Source organism: Poecilia reticulata, chromosome 12 (assembly GCF_904066995.2).
Source record: "Poecilia reticulata chromosome 12, P_reticulata-male-v2, whole genome shotgun sequence".
NCBI lineage: Eukaryota > Metazoa > Chordata > Actinopteri > Cyprinodontiformes > Poeciliidae > Poecilia > Poecilia reticulata.
In genome coordinates this window covers 26,079,199-26,090,977 of record NC_088841.1, presented here as the reverse complement: position 1 = coordinate 26,090,977, position 11,779 = coordinate 26,079,199, and the positions used below count along the sequence as shown (strand labels likewise).

Sequence of the window (11,779 nt, the reverse complement as noted above, 5' to 3'; positions counted from 1 at the left end):
GGCCACGCCCCTATGAGTCAGAGTTCATCCTCACAGTTCATCATCAGCTCATATTATGTCAGGTGGTAGAAGATTAATTCCATATGTATTACTCAGTAAAAGTAAGACATACAGTAGAAAAAAACAGCTGAATTCCTTTCAAAAGTGGGCGGAGCTAAGGTTCCGTCATCATCTGACCATGTGAATGTAATGAGGGTTTGTCAGTAGTGAGACATAGGAAGTCGGAAGCAGCAGTGACCTTGTTTGTGGAAGTTATGTCACTTTTATGTTTTATGGCGAATAGTCAAAGTTTGGCACTTAGCCACGCCCACATGCTTTGACATACCAAAATTCCTGTGATAACTTTAGACCTTTAATGTCTGAACTCTCTGCTGACTGAGTTTGAAGTCTGTATGTCAAACGCTGTAGGAGGAGTTCGATCAAATACGACGTCTGTGAAAAACAGAAAATGGCGAATTTAATCCAAAATGGCCGACTTTCTGTTGGGTTTGGACCATGGCTCCAAGAGGCTTTTTTGTAGGTCCTGACACGATACACAAGTGTACCAAGTTTCATAATTCTAGGTTAAAGCATGGCTTGGGGCTGATGATTTAAACTCTTCTAGGGGGCGCTGTTGAGACATTAGGCCACGCCCACCAAATATTGCACTGGATTACTGTCCGGAGTTGGATAGGGATCGATCTCAGTGAGTTTGGTGCAGCTGGACTCACAATTGTGGAATTAACAGCCAAACGTATGGACACGGCGTTACAGGTATATTCGCCACGCCGCCACGCACACCTGCTGCATCCAAAACAAACAGCGTTGGAAACCATAACACACCAACATGTCTTCTGTTTGTGGACACAGTTTCATGTTGATTAGGTTAAAGAGGTCAGATAGGGACCGATCACAATAAAACATGACACTTCCTGTTCTAAGGGGGCGTGGCTTATGTGATCTCAAAATTTCACAATTGGGTCTTGTAGGGCATCCAAAGGTGATCACACACAGAAAGTTTGGTGGCTCTGTGACCTTCTTTTTAGGAGATATAACTGTTAATTATTTTATGGTGAGTCAGTGAACTTTGACCCCTAGTATCACCCTTTCAGCATGCACGAAAACTCACCGTTTTGATAACTTTTAATCGGGCATGCCTTATGAACAAACTGACCAAGTTTGAAGCCGATCCATCAAAAGCCCTAGGAGGAGTTCGATCAAATGCGAAGGCTATGAACGGCCAAAATGGGGTGAAATTTGCAAATTCAATCCAACATGGCCGACTTCCTGTTGGACATGCACTATGAGAACAATTATAAATTCTGAGTGGCTTGGGGAGTTCTACAAGTGTACCAAATTTCAGGTCTCTACAATAAAGTAACTGAATAGGAAAGGGTCTTTTGAAATTTTCGATGGGGCGCTGTTGAGCCATTTTTTTTGCGATTTTTACGCGGACCTTAAAATACGTAAATTTTTCATAGTCTCTATGGGCCTACCAATTTTGGTGAGTTTTTGAATATGTTAAAGCCCCCAAAAAGGCAATTCATTTGAGGCGAGAAAAATAAAAATAAAAAAAAAAAAAAAAAAAATAATAAACATTTGAAAAACAATAGGCCTTCGCAGCGCTTAGCTGCTCGGGCCTAATAAACATTTGAAAAACAATAGGCCTTCGCAGCGCTTAGCTGCTCGGGCCTAATAAACAGCACGATTACAATAGGCCTTCGCAGCGCTTAGCTGCTCGGGCCTAATTAAAGCTCCGCGGAGCATCGAGCGGCCCGAGCAGCCAAGCGCCGCTCGGCCTATAGCCACCGCGTGTGCCCAGCACCGCCTTCCCCCAGCCACCGCCGATGCTCTGACGGAACAGCCGAACCCGCCCTCCTTGAATTTACTCAGTGTGTCATGTTTGGCTTTGCTCATAGACAATGCACAAAAATCTGTTGCTGATTGGCTGCAGCGAGTAAATCAGGGGTCACCAACCTTTTTGAAACTGAGAGCTACTTCATGGGTACCGAGTCATATAAAGGCTACCAGTTTGACACGCTCTTCTGAAATAACAAATTAACTCAGTTTGCCTTATACATTATCAGTAATGATTAATGTTACTGATCCATGAGAATACTCATCCATGAGAAGGCACTGTTCACGTTAATGATTTCTCACAATAATTAGCAACAAAAACAAGGTGGGAAACAGATATCAATATTCAGCACTTTATCTCTTTTAATCTCAGTAATTGTGTGATTCTTTTTTGCAGCAACATTTCGGCCTCAGGATTTTTGAAAAAAAAGTATTGTTTTAAGTTTTAAATATTTTGTTACAACACTGACATGTTTAACAATAAGAAATTAAAAATAATGGGCAAGCTCAGGATTGGATAAATTAATTATTACATGTGGGTTTTTTTCACCATTGTCTCTGAATGTGTTCCACCTTGTTATGAACATTTAGATATGGACCACAAATAGTTAAACATTTAAATTAAAAAAATAATGATTTTTTTTCTTAGAAAGAGTGTGTCCCTTTTACTATATAATATGTTTTTTCTTGAAATTGTAACACATCATGAAGTTACGAATAATTTATGACTGTATTGCAAAGATAACACTGACAGCATTGAAAATATTGGTAATTTCAAAAACTTATACCAATATTTTCATTTATTTGTCTTTAACTCCCAACATGGCTCAGAAAAATCCACAGTACTTAATGTTTCTGTAACAATATTTAATAAAAACATGTGTGGAATGGAACATAACATGCTGGATTGTACCATAACAGGGTGGAAAATCAAAGTATTTGATTCTAAAATCAGATGATTTTCATTATTAGTTGCAGGATTGGCTCAGTCAAAGTACAGGTAGAGTGTTTTTCCTGGTTCTGTTTCGCAAGATCATTTGATATCCCTGTAGTTGATTTTCCCATGACATGTACTCATTGTTCCCCTCACATGAGTAAATGGGGGTAACTAGTGAAATGAAAACAGACAAATGGCAAAGACATCTGATAATACCTCAGACTACTCTGCAACTCTATTCCATCAACTCAAAATTTTTTATTTGACTTAAAATTATTTCTTTTCACCCTAATTTCTACCTTATTTGGTTCATGAACATAACAGGGTGGAAGATAACAGGGTGGAACCTTTCTAACTAATTTACCTGTAGCTCTTTATGTGGTCAACATTTAGCTAGCTAACATTAAACCGAATAACAAACCCTTAGTGACTAAATCTAACATTATGTTTTTTAAATTCTACTGAATTAACATTTTTCACAATCTTTCCTAACAGGGTGGAACATAACAGGGTGGAACTTTCTAACTAATTCATCTTTAGCTCTTTATGTGGTAAACATTTAGCTAGCTAACCTTCAACAAAATCACAAACCTTTAATGACTAAATCTAACATTATATTTTCTAAATTCTACTGAATAAACATTTTTCACAGTCTTTCCTAACAGGGTGGAACTTTAAGTTTTACATATACTTAATTCTGTTTTGCTTTCATCGCTGTGCTACAATCCGCAGAGGTCTCCTTCTATCCCTAGAAAAATACCTCCCTGGGTGGTTGCTCATATTGCCCATGTCAGAAACCACAACTGTTGTGACTTTTTTACACTCATATGTTGTTCAGTATAAAAGACTGATTTACAATTATATGTTAAGCATAGAATACATGATTATTGTTATTATTAATTGAATTGAACATGATTGTATAAAATACAAGGATGAAGTTCAGTAAAAGACATACGAGCCTCCGTTTTGTTTGAAGAAGCTTCACTCCGTAAATATCGCAAGTAACGGTAAATAACGTTCAACTATGAACACTGTCCAATGGCGCAACAAGAAACCAAGCAGAAGGAGCACTGTAACTGTTTTCACCCTCCCTCCCACTGCAGTTTGCCACCATGATAGGAGATGAAATCAATTAGCAATGAGCAATGAGCATGCTCTGTGTTCATACGTTCAACTTTTACTTATTCAGTGATTAAATAAATGTGTGTATATATATATGTTCACAGCAGCGCTCCCTGCTGCAGCCCACAACATTTCATGCAGATTAGCCAATGTAGAGATAAGATACAGCTTTTTGATTAGCCTAGGGAGTGAAGTGAAGTCAAGTTATAATCCAATCTTTAGAGGATCACCACAGTCAATCATAGAAAATCTGGTGCAAATTGGATGAAGCCTGGTTGATTTAGAGATGATTGTAGACATGGCTGGCATTGCTATTTGCTAATAAGGCATGCCCACATGCTTCAGCTAGCAGTAAACATACACAGAGTTCATCATCATGTCATTTTATATTAATTTGCACAGCATTGAACCCATTTGAGTCAGAGTAAAAGCAAGACTTCCGGCAGACAAAAACAGGTGACTTCCTGTTGGAGAGGGGCGTGGCTAAGGTGATGTCATCATATGACCTTGTGAATGTGATCAAGGCTGGCCAATAATGAGAAATGGAAAGTCTGATGAAGTTGTCCCTTTTCTTGTAGAAGTTATTGCATTTTAGTATTTCATGGCACAAAGCCAAAGTTTGACACTTAGCCACGCCCACATGCTTTGATGTACGAGAATTCTTTTGATAACTTTTCACCTTCAATGTCTTAAGTGTGTGCTGAGCGAGTTTGAAGTCTGTATCTCAAAAGCTGTAGGAGGAGTTTGATCAGATGCGACGTCTATGAAAAACCGGAAATGGCGGCTTTGATCCAAAATGGCCGACTTCCTGTTGGGTTTGGACCATGGCTCCAAGAGACTTTTTTGTACATCCTGACAAGATACACATGTGTACCAAGTTTCATAATTCTAGGTTAAAGCATGGCTTGGGGCTGATGATTTAAACTCTTCTAGGGGGCGCTGTTGAGACATTAGGCCACGCCCACCAAATATTGCACTGGATTACTGTCCGGAGTTGGATAAGGATCGATCTCAGTGAGTTTGGTGCAGCTGGACTCACAATTGTGGAATTAACAGCCAAACGTATGGACACGGCGTTACAGGTAAACTTGCCACGCCGCCACGCCCACTTGCTTCCTCCAAAACAAACGGCGTTGGAAACCATAACACACCAACATGTCTTCTGTTTGTGGACACAGTTTCATGTTGATTAGGTTAAAGAGGTCAGATAGGGACCGATCACAATAAAACCTGACACTTCCTGTTCTAAGGGGGCGTGGCTTATGTGATCTCAAAATTTCACAATTGGGTCTTGTAGGGCATCCAAAGGTGATCACACACAGAAAGGTTGGTGGCTCTGTGAGTTTCTTTGTAGGAGATATAACTGTTTATTATTTTATGGTGAGTCAGTGAACTTTGACCCCTAGTATCACCCCTCACGCATGCACGAAAACTCACCGTTTTGATAACTTTTAATCGGGCATGCCTTCTGAACCAACTGACCAAGTTTGAAGCCGATCCATCAAAAGCCCTAGGAGGAGTTCGATCAAATGCGAAGGCTATAAACGGCCAAAATGGGGTGAAATTTGGAAATTCAATCCAAAATGGCCGACTTCCTGTTTGACATACACTATGAGAACAATTATAAATTCTGAGTGGCTTGGGGAGTTCTACAAGTGTACCAAATTTCAAGTCTCTACAATAAAGTAAGTGAATAGGAAAGGGTCTTTTGAAAATTTCTAGGGGGCGCTGTTGAGCCATTTTTTTTGCGATTTTTGCGCGGACCTTAAAATACGTAAATTTTTCACAGTCTCTATGGGCCTACCAATTTTGGTGAGTTTTTGAATATGTTAAAGCCCCCAAAAAGGCAATTCATTTGACAGAAGAAAAATAAAAAAAAAAAAAAAAAATAATAAACATTTGAAAAACAATAGGCCTTCGCAGCGCTTAGCTGCTCGGGCCTAAAAATAAACATTTGAAAAACAATAGGCCTTCGCAGCGCTTAGCTGCTCGGGCCTAATAAACAGCACGATTACAATAGGCCTTCGCAGCGCTTAGCTGCTCGGGCCTAATAATAAACAGCACGATTACAATAGGCCTTCGCAGCGCTTAGCTGCTCGGGCCTAATAATTTACAGCACGATTACAATAGGCCTTCGCAGCACGATTACAATAGGCCTTCGCAGCGCTTAGCTGCTCGGGCCTAATAATAATAATTTACAGCACGATTACAATAGGCCTTCGCAGCGCAATAGGCCTTCGCAGCGCTTAGCTGCTCGGGCCTAAATATAAAACAGAATTTAAAGTGCAAAAACTGATTAACCTTTAAAATGATAATTTATATTGAGGTTATTAGTAAACATTGAACTTTATATTCCCTTCATTTAAGCTTGAAGATTTTTCACCTAATTTCATAAACGAGGTATTTTCTTATTTATTATTTTTTCACGTCATTCTTCTCAAACAACGAGCGACGACATGGAAAGATATTCAACAAAAAGTTAAAAACGGGGGAAACGACACTAAAAACCAGCAGAGAGAAATAAATAAACGTAGTTTACTTCGGGCTGACTAACCGGGCTTTTCGGTTCCGACACGTTGGATTTTTTTGTAGGACCGATTCAAGCTTCGATATTTACGCACCAAACTGTCTCCCTCACAGCTGCTGCCGGCGCCGAGCGTTCATGAGGCTGACGGTGTTCCCACCGTCCGGGTGGAGCTCGGCGCCGGCGGTGGACCGGTTCACAGTGATCCCTGGGCTCCCTCACCTCTCGCTCTCGTCCCAGCAGCCCTCTGGATGGTGGGCAGCTCCGGGACGCTGCGGTGGCTGTGCAGGTTCTGCACGGTCCGCCGGGACACGATCCACTGCAGCTTCCGGTGGTTGGGCTTGCTGCACTTGGCGAGGCGTAGTCCGACAGGCAGCGGGCCACCTGCTCGCTCCACCGCTGCAGCTCCGCGTCGGGAATCTGAAACCCAGACAGCGGGTGAAACGGCCGGTCAGAACCGAGGCTTTCCTGAAGAGCTGTGAACGGAAACGGGCCGTTTTGTTCGGGTCGGCAGGTTAAAACCCGACCTGCAGCTCAGAGCCTGCAGGCGGAATTCAGGGAATTCCAGAGACAGAAAGTTTCTCCGTGTTCCAGGAAAGCGAGCTCTGCGGCTCCGTGTGCCGCCAGCCAGTTTCACTTTAACGTCACATAAACATCATTTACGGCTGCAGAAAACCATCACATCATGTTCTGTAACGTTTCCTGACTGATCTGACAACTAAATACACATTTAACAGCAATAAATCCTCCAGTTTCACTAACAGATGAACTACAAGACGATCGATTAGGAATAATAAACCCAGGATGTTCTGATATAAACACAAGAACACATCAGGAGGAACGACCCGGTCAGACCCGGTCAGATCCGGTTTCCTGGACGTACCTTCAGGTGTCTCTGGATGTGGAAGGCGATCTCCAGCATGTCGTCTGACTGGATGCTCTTCATCTCCTGCCTGAGGAGAGCCAGGGCCAGGACGGACGGCTGCAGGGACAGACAGACAGACGGGCCGGATCAGAACCTCGGTGCGGTCAGACCCACAGGGGCTCGGCGGGACCGACGGCTCGTCCTACCTTTGCTTCGGAGAAGGAGATCCGGCACAGACAGGCTTTCAGCTGAGCTTCCAGCTTCTCCAGACTCAGCGTCTCCTTCCTGTTCACAACCAAACCACATCAGAGTCACGACGACTTTCTGCACATCTGGCATCTCAAGATGCTCAAACCTTCAACCACATGAGGAAAACAACTGATGTTCTAATGAGCCTTCAGCATTTTACAGGTTAAAATATTCACTAGAATTTAAAGTTTGGTCTCCCTGAATGTGTTCTTCCATTATATTATCCAGAAAATGGTCTCAGAGCAACAGTTCTGTCATTTAATCATAATAACTCCAGAAACATTCGTTGCCATAACAGATCTAAACCTGGTGATGTTCCTCACAGCTGATCCGACTTTTGGAGGCGAAATTCATGAAATAAACCGACTGCAGAAGAAATCTGGACATTTTTATGCTTCTTCTCAGGTCAACAAGCTGACAGTGTAAACTGTAAACAGACTGGAACTGAACTTTGTGTTCGACCTCTGCAGACTGGAAGCAGCCGCGTTGCGTAAGCGGCTGCAGACGGCTGAACGACCGGCCTTATCGCCGGCTGCCCTGCTTTACCCTCAAACAGGGAGCAGCTCTGACCCGAACCCGGCACTGATGCACCGATGAGGCTTTTATGGAGGCTGTAGCTGATTCTGACTTAGTTGTTTCTTTATCTGCATGTTTCAACGCATTTCTAAATATTGCAGAAAAACGCTTTAGTGATTAAATGAAAAATCTGCAGGATGCGACCATTTTCCCATTTGATTAATTGACAGAATAACGATTAATCATCAGAATAACCGCTTAATCTGCAGAATAGCTGTTGACTGAAACGGTTGCGATTGCAGCCTGCGCCTCACCTGTAGGTGGCGTGCGTGAGCGTGATCTGGTGGTACAGCTGCAGGAAGGTTAAGGCGGTCACGGCTTTGGATTTGAAGCGCAGCTTCTCGGCGACAATCTTCTCCATGCGGCTGAGGTCGGACACGGTGAAGCGGCACTGGCCGATGCGGATGAGCTCGTCGGCCGGCGTCTGGTCGCACTCCGCCTCCGTCACTCTGGCCGCCAGGTGGAGGCAGCTGAGGCTGACGCAGGACAGGTGTTTGGGCTGGACCTGGAGAACATTCAGAAAAATCTTTCACACGTCGATGGAAGAACTTTACACAGATTTCACCATTAGCCACTAATTCAAGATGGCCGCCATGGTTGTCAAGGAAAACAAATTTTTGTACTAAATTTGAGAATATTTCACAGATTATCATCTTGTGTTTCCTTTTTTGACACTTTTCAAAATGGCCGCCATGGTTGTAGTGAAAAATCTGAACTAAACTCAGCCGTAGTTATTGCAAGTGGTGGGCACAGCTAGCCAAAAACTTTGCTATGCTAATCATAAACATAAAATTTAAAAAATGGCCGTCACCCTGAAATTCAAGTGGCTAATATGAAAAACACACGACCAGAGGAGTTAGCATGCTAATGCTTGTATCCACAGTTTAAAGATTTTCCCAGTAATTTTCTGGACTGGGCGGTCGGTCGTACCCTCATCATGGCCAGGAATCTGTCCAGCAGGCTGACGGCCTGGACGAAGCTCTGGGTGCTGTAGCCGAAGAAGCTGGTCAGGCTCCACAGATCCTCCACGGTCACATCCCGGCTCCTGGCTGTGATCTGGCCGCCGCTCTGGGGGGCAAAGACAGTTTAGAGCATCTCACAGCAGAGTTTCTCTGGACTTTACCGGACGGACGCGTTTCTCACCTGCTGGGCAGAAACGATGAGGTTCAGACCCGTCTCTCTGGGCAGAAAGTTGGCCTCCTGCTCATAATTCACCCTCAGCTCCTTCATCAGCCGCACGGCATCCATGTTCACGGTTCGTTTTCCCACCACAGTTCAGACACTGCAAGGAAAAGAGAAGGTCATTTAACCTTTAGCGTAGCCTAGCATAGTAGCTTCCCTGTAGCTTCTGTAAAAAGCTAAAAAGAGTCCCATTCATCGTTTGGTTTATCATGACAATTTTAATTCATCGGTCATGATAAATCCTAAATAGTGATGTTAAAAAGAAGTCAAAACTATCTGTATTTTTTTTTTGTTCTAAAAAAGTGTTAATAAATTTGAAAATATGATTAAATGTTGTTACTGTTTGCGGTTTATTGGTACTAATCACACTTTGTGTGAATGTTGTTTTAAAAAAGTGTACTACAATAGGAATGTTTTTCTACAACAGTATTTGTATTTGTGGGGCTATAACTGCTGTAACACAGTCACAGCCGTATTAGCTAAAAAAAAATAGTAATACTTAGGTTTTATTGTCACTTTAATTGATTTTACAATAGTACCAGAGAATATGCTGTTTAAAATGCAAGTCCATATCGCCATACAATGACGCTGTGATCCATAATTTGTGATTTCCCCTGCATTCATTATGTAAAACTGAATTCCTAAAAACAAAAAAAGCACTCCGCACTTTTCAGATCTCCAATCGTAAACTGTTTCTGACCTCCTAGTAAGGCTTCAGGTTCGGGTAGAACCCGGTTTGTGTTCCGGGGCTGTGCTGTGATGTAACCCTGTCACTGATCGGCCTCTTGGCCCCGGCAGGGAGCCCGAACCCGGCCCACTTCCCCCAGCTGGAGCTGGGCTCCGGTGTCAGGTTTCCCTCGGTAGACGCCTCTCAGTTTGACCCACAAACAGAAATCTGCATTTTTTCAGACGTTTCCCCCTGTAGTTTAACCAGAAAACCCGAACCGGCCGGGTTTGGGTCGTTAAAGTGGACCGTTACCGTCGAACTGAGCTCGAACCGTTTGTTTGCGTTTTTAAATCCTCTGGTCGGAGCGGGGGGAGGGGAACCGCTTCTAACACACATATCCACATCCACGCACTTCTAAAACAGCCACATTCACACATTTTAGTTCATTATCGGAACATTTAACAGAAATCTGACAGAAAATGTGGGAAAAATATCCTTTAATATTTGGAAACTGGAGAATGTATGTCAAGATTCCAGATGGAGGACGCCGAAGTTGGCTTCCGGTTCGGTCACGTAAACATACAAAGTAAAAAGGAGAATTTCACTCTTTTTCATAAAGATTTAAGATCTACTGGCTTCAAATTCAGGAAAATTAGATCTTTTAAGTTATATTCTTGACTAATAACAGATCAAGTTGTTCTGTGGTTGTCCAGGAAACCTTCATTATTTAATTTTCCACAAAAAGTAGAAAAAAATTGCATCATAATTTAATGTTGCACAGGTCTGTGTTAAATGTATTTAACTGCAAAATAATAGAGATTATATTAAGAGGAATTTAGTGTTCAAAATTAATTTATTATTTTTGCATTTCACGCGCAGAACAAAGGTTTCACAGGTATAAATTGTATTTAAATTAAGGAACATAACTTCAATTTAAAGCAGATTAAAAGTGTTAAACTCTGAGGCTGGATGTGGTTTACAGAGAAAATAAAACTGAAGCTGGGTTTATGTTTGATTATTTACCAACACAACGAAGATGTAAAAAAATACAGATATAAAATGCTCCAGATTTGTAAAACGCTGCGGAATAGTCCTTTACCGAGGCTCTGAATCGGAAACCATCTTCGTAGCCTTTCCGGAGTTATTTTCGGTTGTAGGAATAACAGCATAACTACAGCTTGGTAACGTTTGAACAGCATTAATATCTTTATATTATCTGTAAAATGTCTGTAGCTAAAAGACGGTTGTTGGCCATCTATTCTTCCTGTGGTTTAAAACCGAATATTATCCCGTAACAACTTGGTGTCAGGACGAGTTAAAAGCTGGAAAACACTTTAAAATAGTTCTCCTACCTGTTATTTCTGGTTAAAGCCACATATCTGTCGTCTGTTGTCGTTTATTCCTTCCAGCCTTCTCTCCTCTTTTCTACTCCTCCTTTCTCTTTCCTCTCTTTTGTTGATGTTCAGACAAGCCCCGCCCACATGTCCTAGCAAAACCGCAACAACCAATCACAGCCTTGGTTGACGTTAGCAACCGCCTCATTTTAAGGGCTAATCGCATAAATCGACGGTTGCAACGAACATTTTACTAAGATTTTTCACTTTAGTTCGATCTAATATATCCATATGTTTCCTCTAGGTGTATCATCTGTTGAGGAATATTAAGAGTGACAGAAATCTAACAGCTCTTCGGCTAGACGCACCCCCTGTGACTGACCTTTCCATTAGCCAATCAGCAACCGGCCACTTGTTGTTTTCAAATAGTCCGCCCAAAATTCTACATTCTGATTGGTCTAGGGAAATAAATGCTCCTGACGTAATC

The 11,779-nt window shown here is 42.2% G+C and overlaps 1 pseudogene across 1 annotated transcript; it reads right to left on the bottom strand.

Moving 5' to 3' along the window:
• Positions 1 to 6,600: 6,600 nt before the first annotated feature.
• Positions 6,601 to 11,582, bottom strand: LOC145554137 (cyclin-G2-like; annotated as a pseudogene). Its single transcript, XR_014090179.1, has 7 exons — positions 11,311 to 11,582; positions 9,253 to 9,391; positions 9,040 to 9,177; positions 8,364 to 8,614; positions 7,491 to 7,569; positions 7,303 to 7,401; positions 6,601 to 6,839 (listed from the first exon to the last, which is right to left on the bottom strand). The product of XR_014090179.1 is annotated as a cyclin-G2-like (transcript).
• Between the last annotated feature and the right edge of the window lie 197 nt (positions 11,583 to 11,779).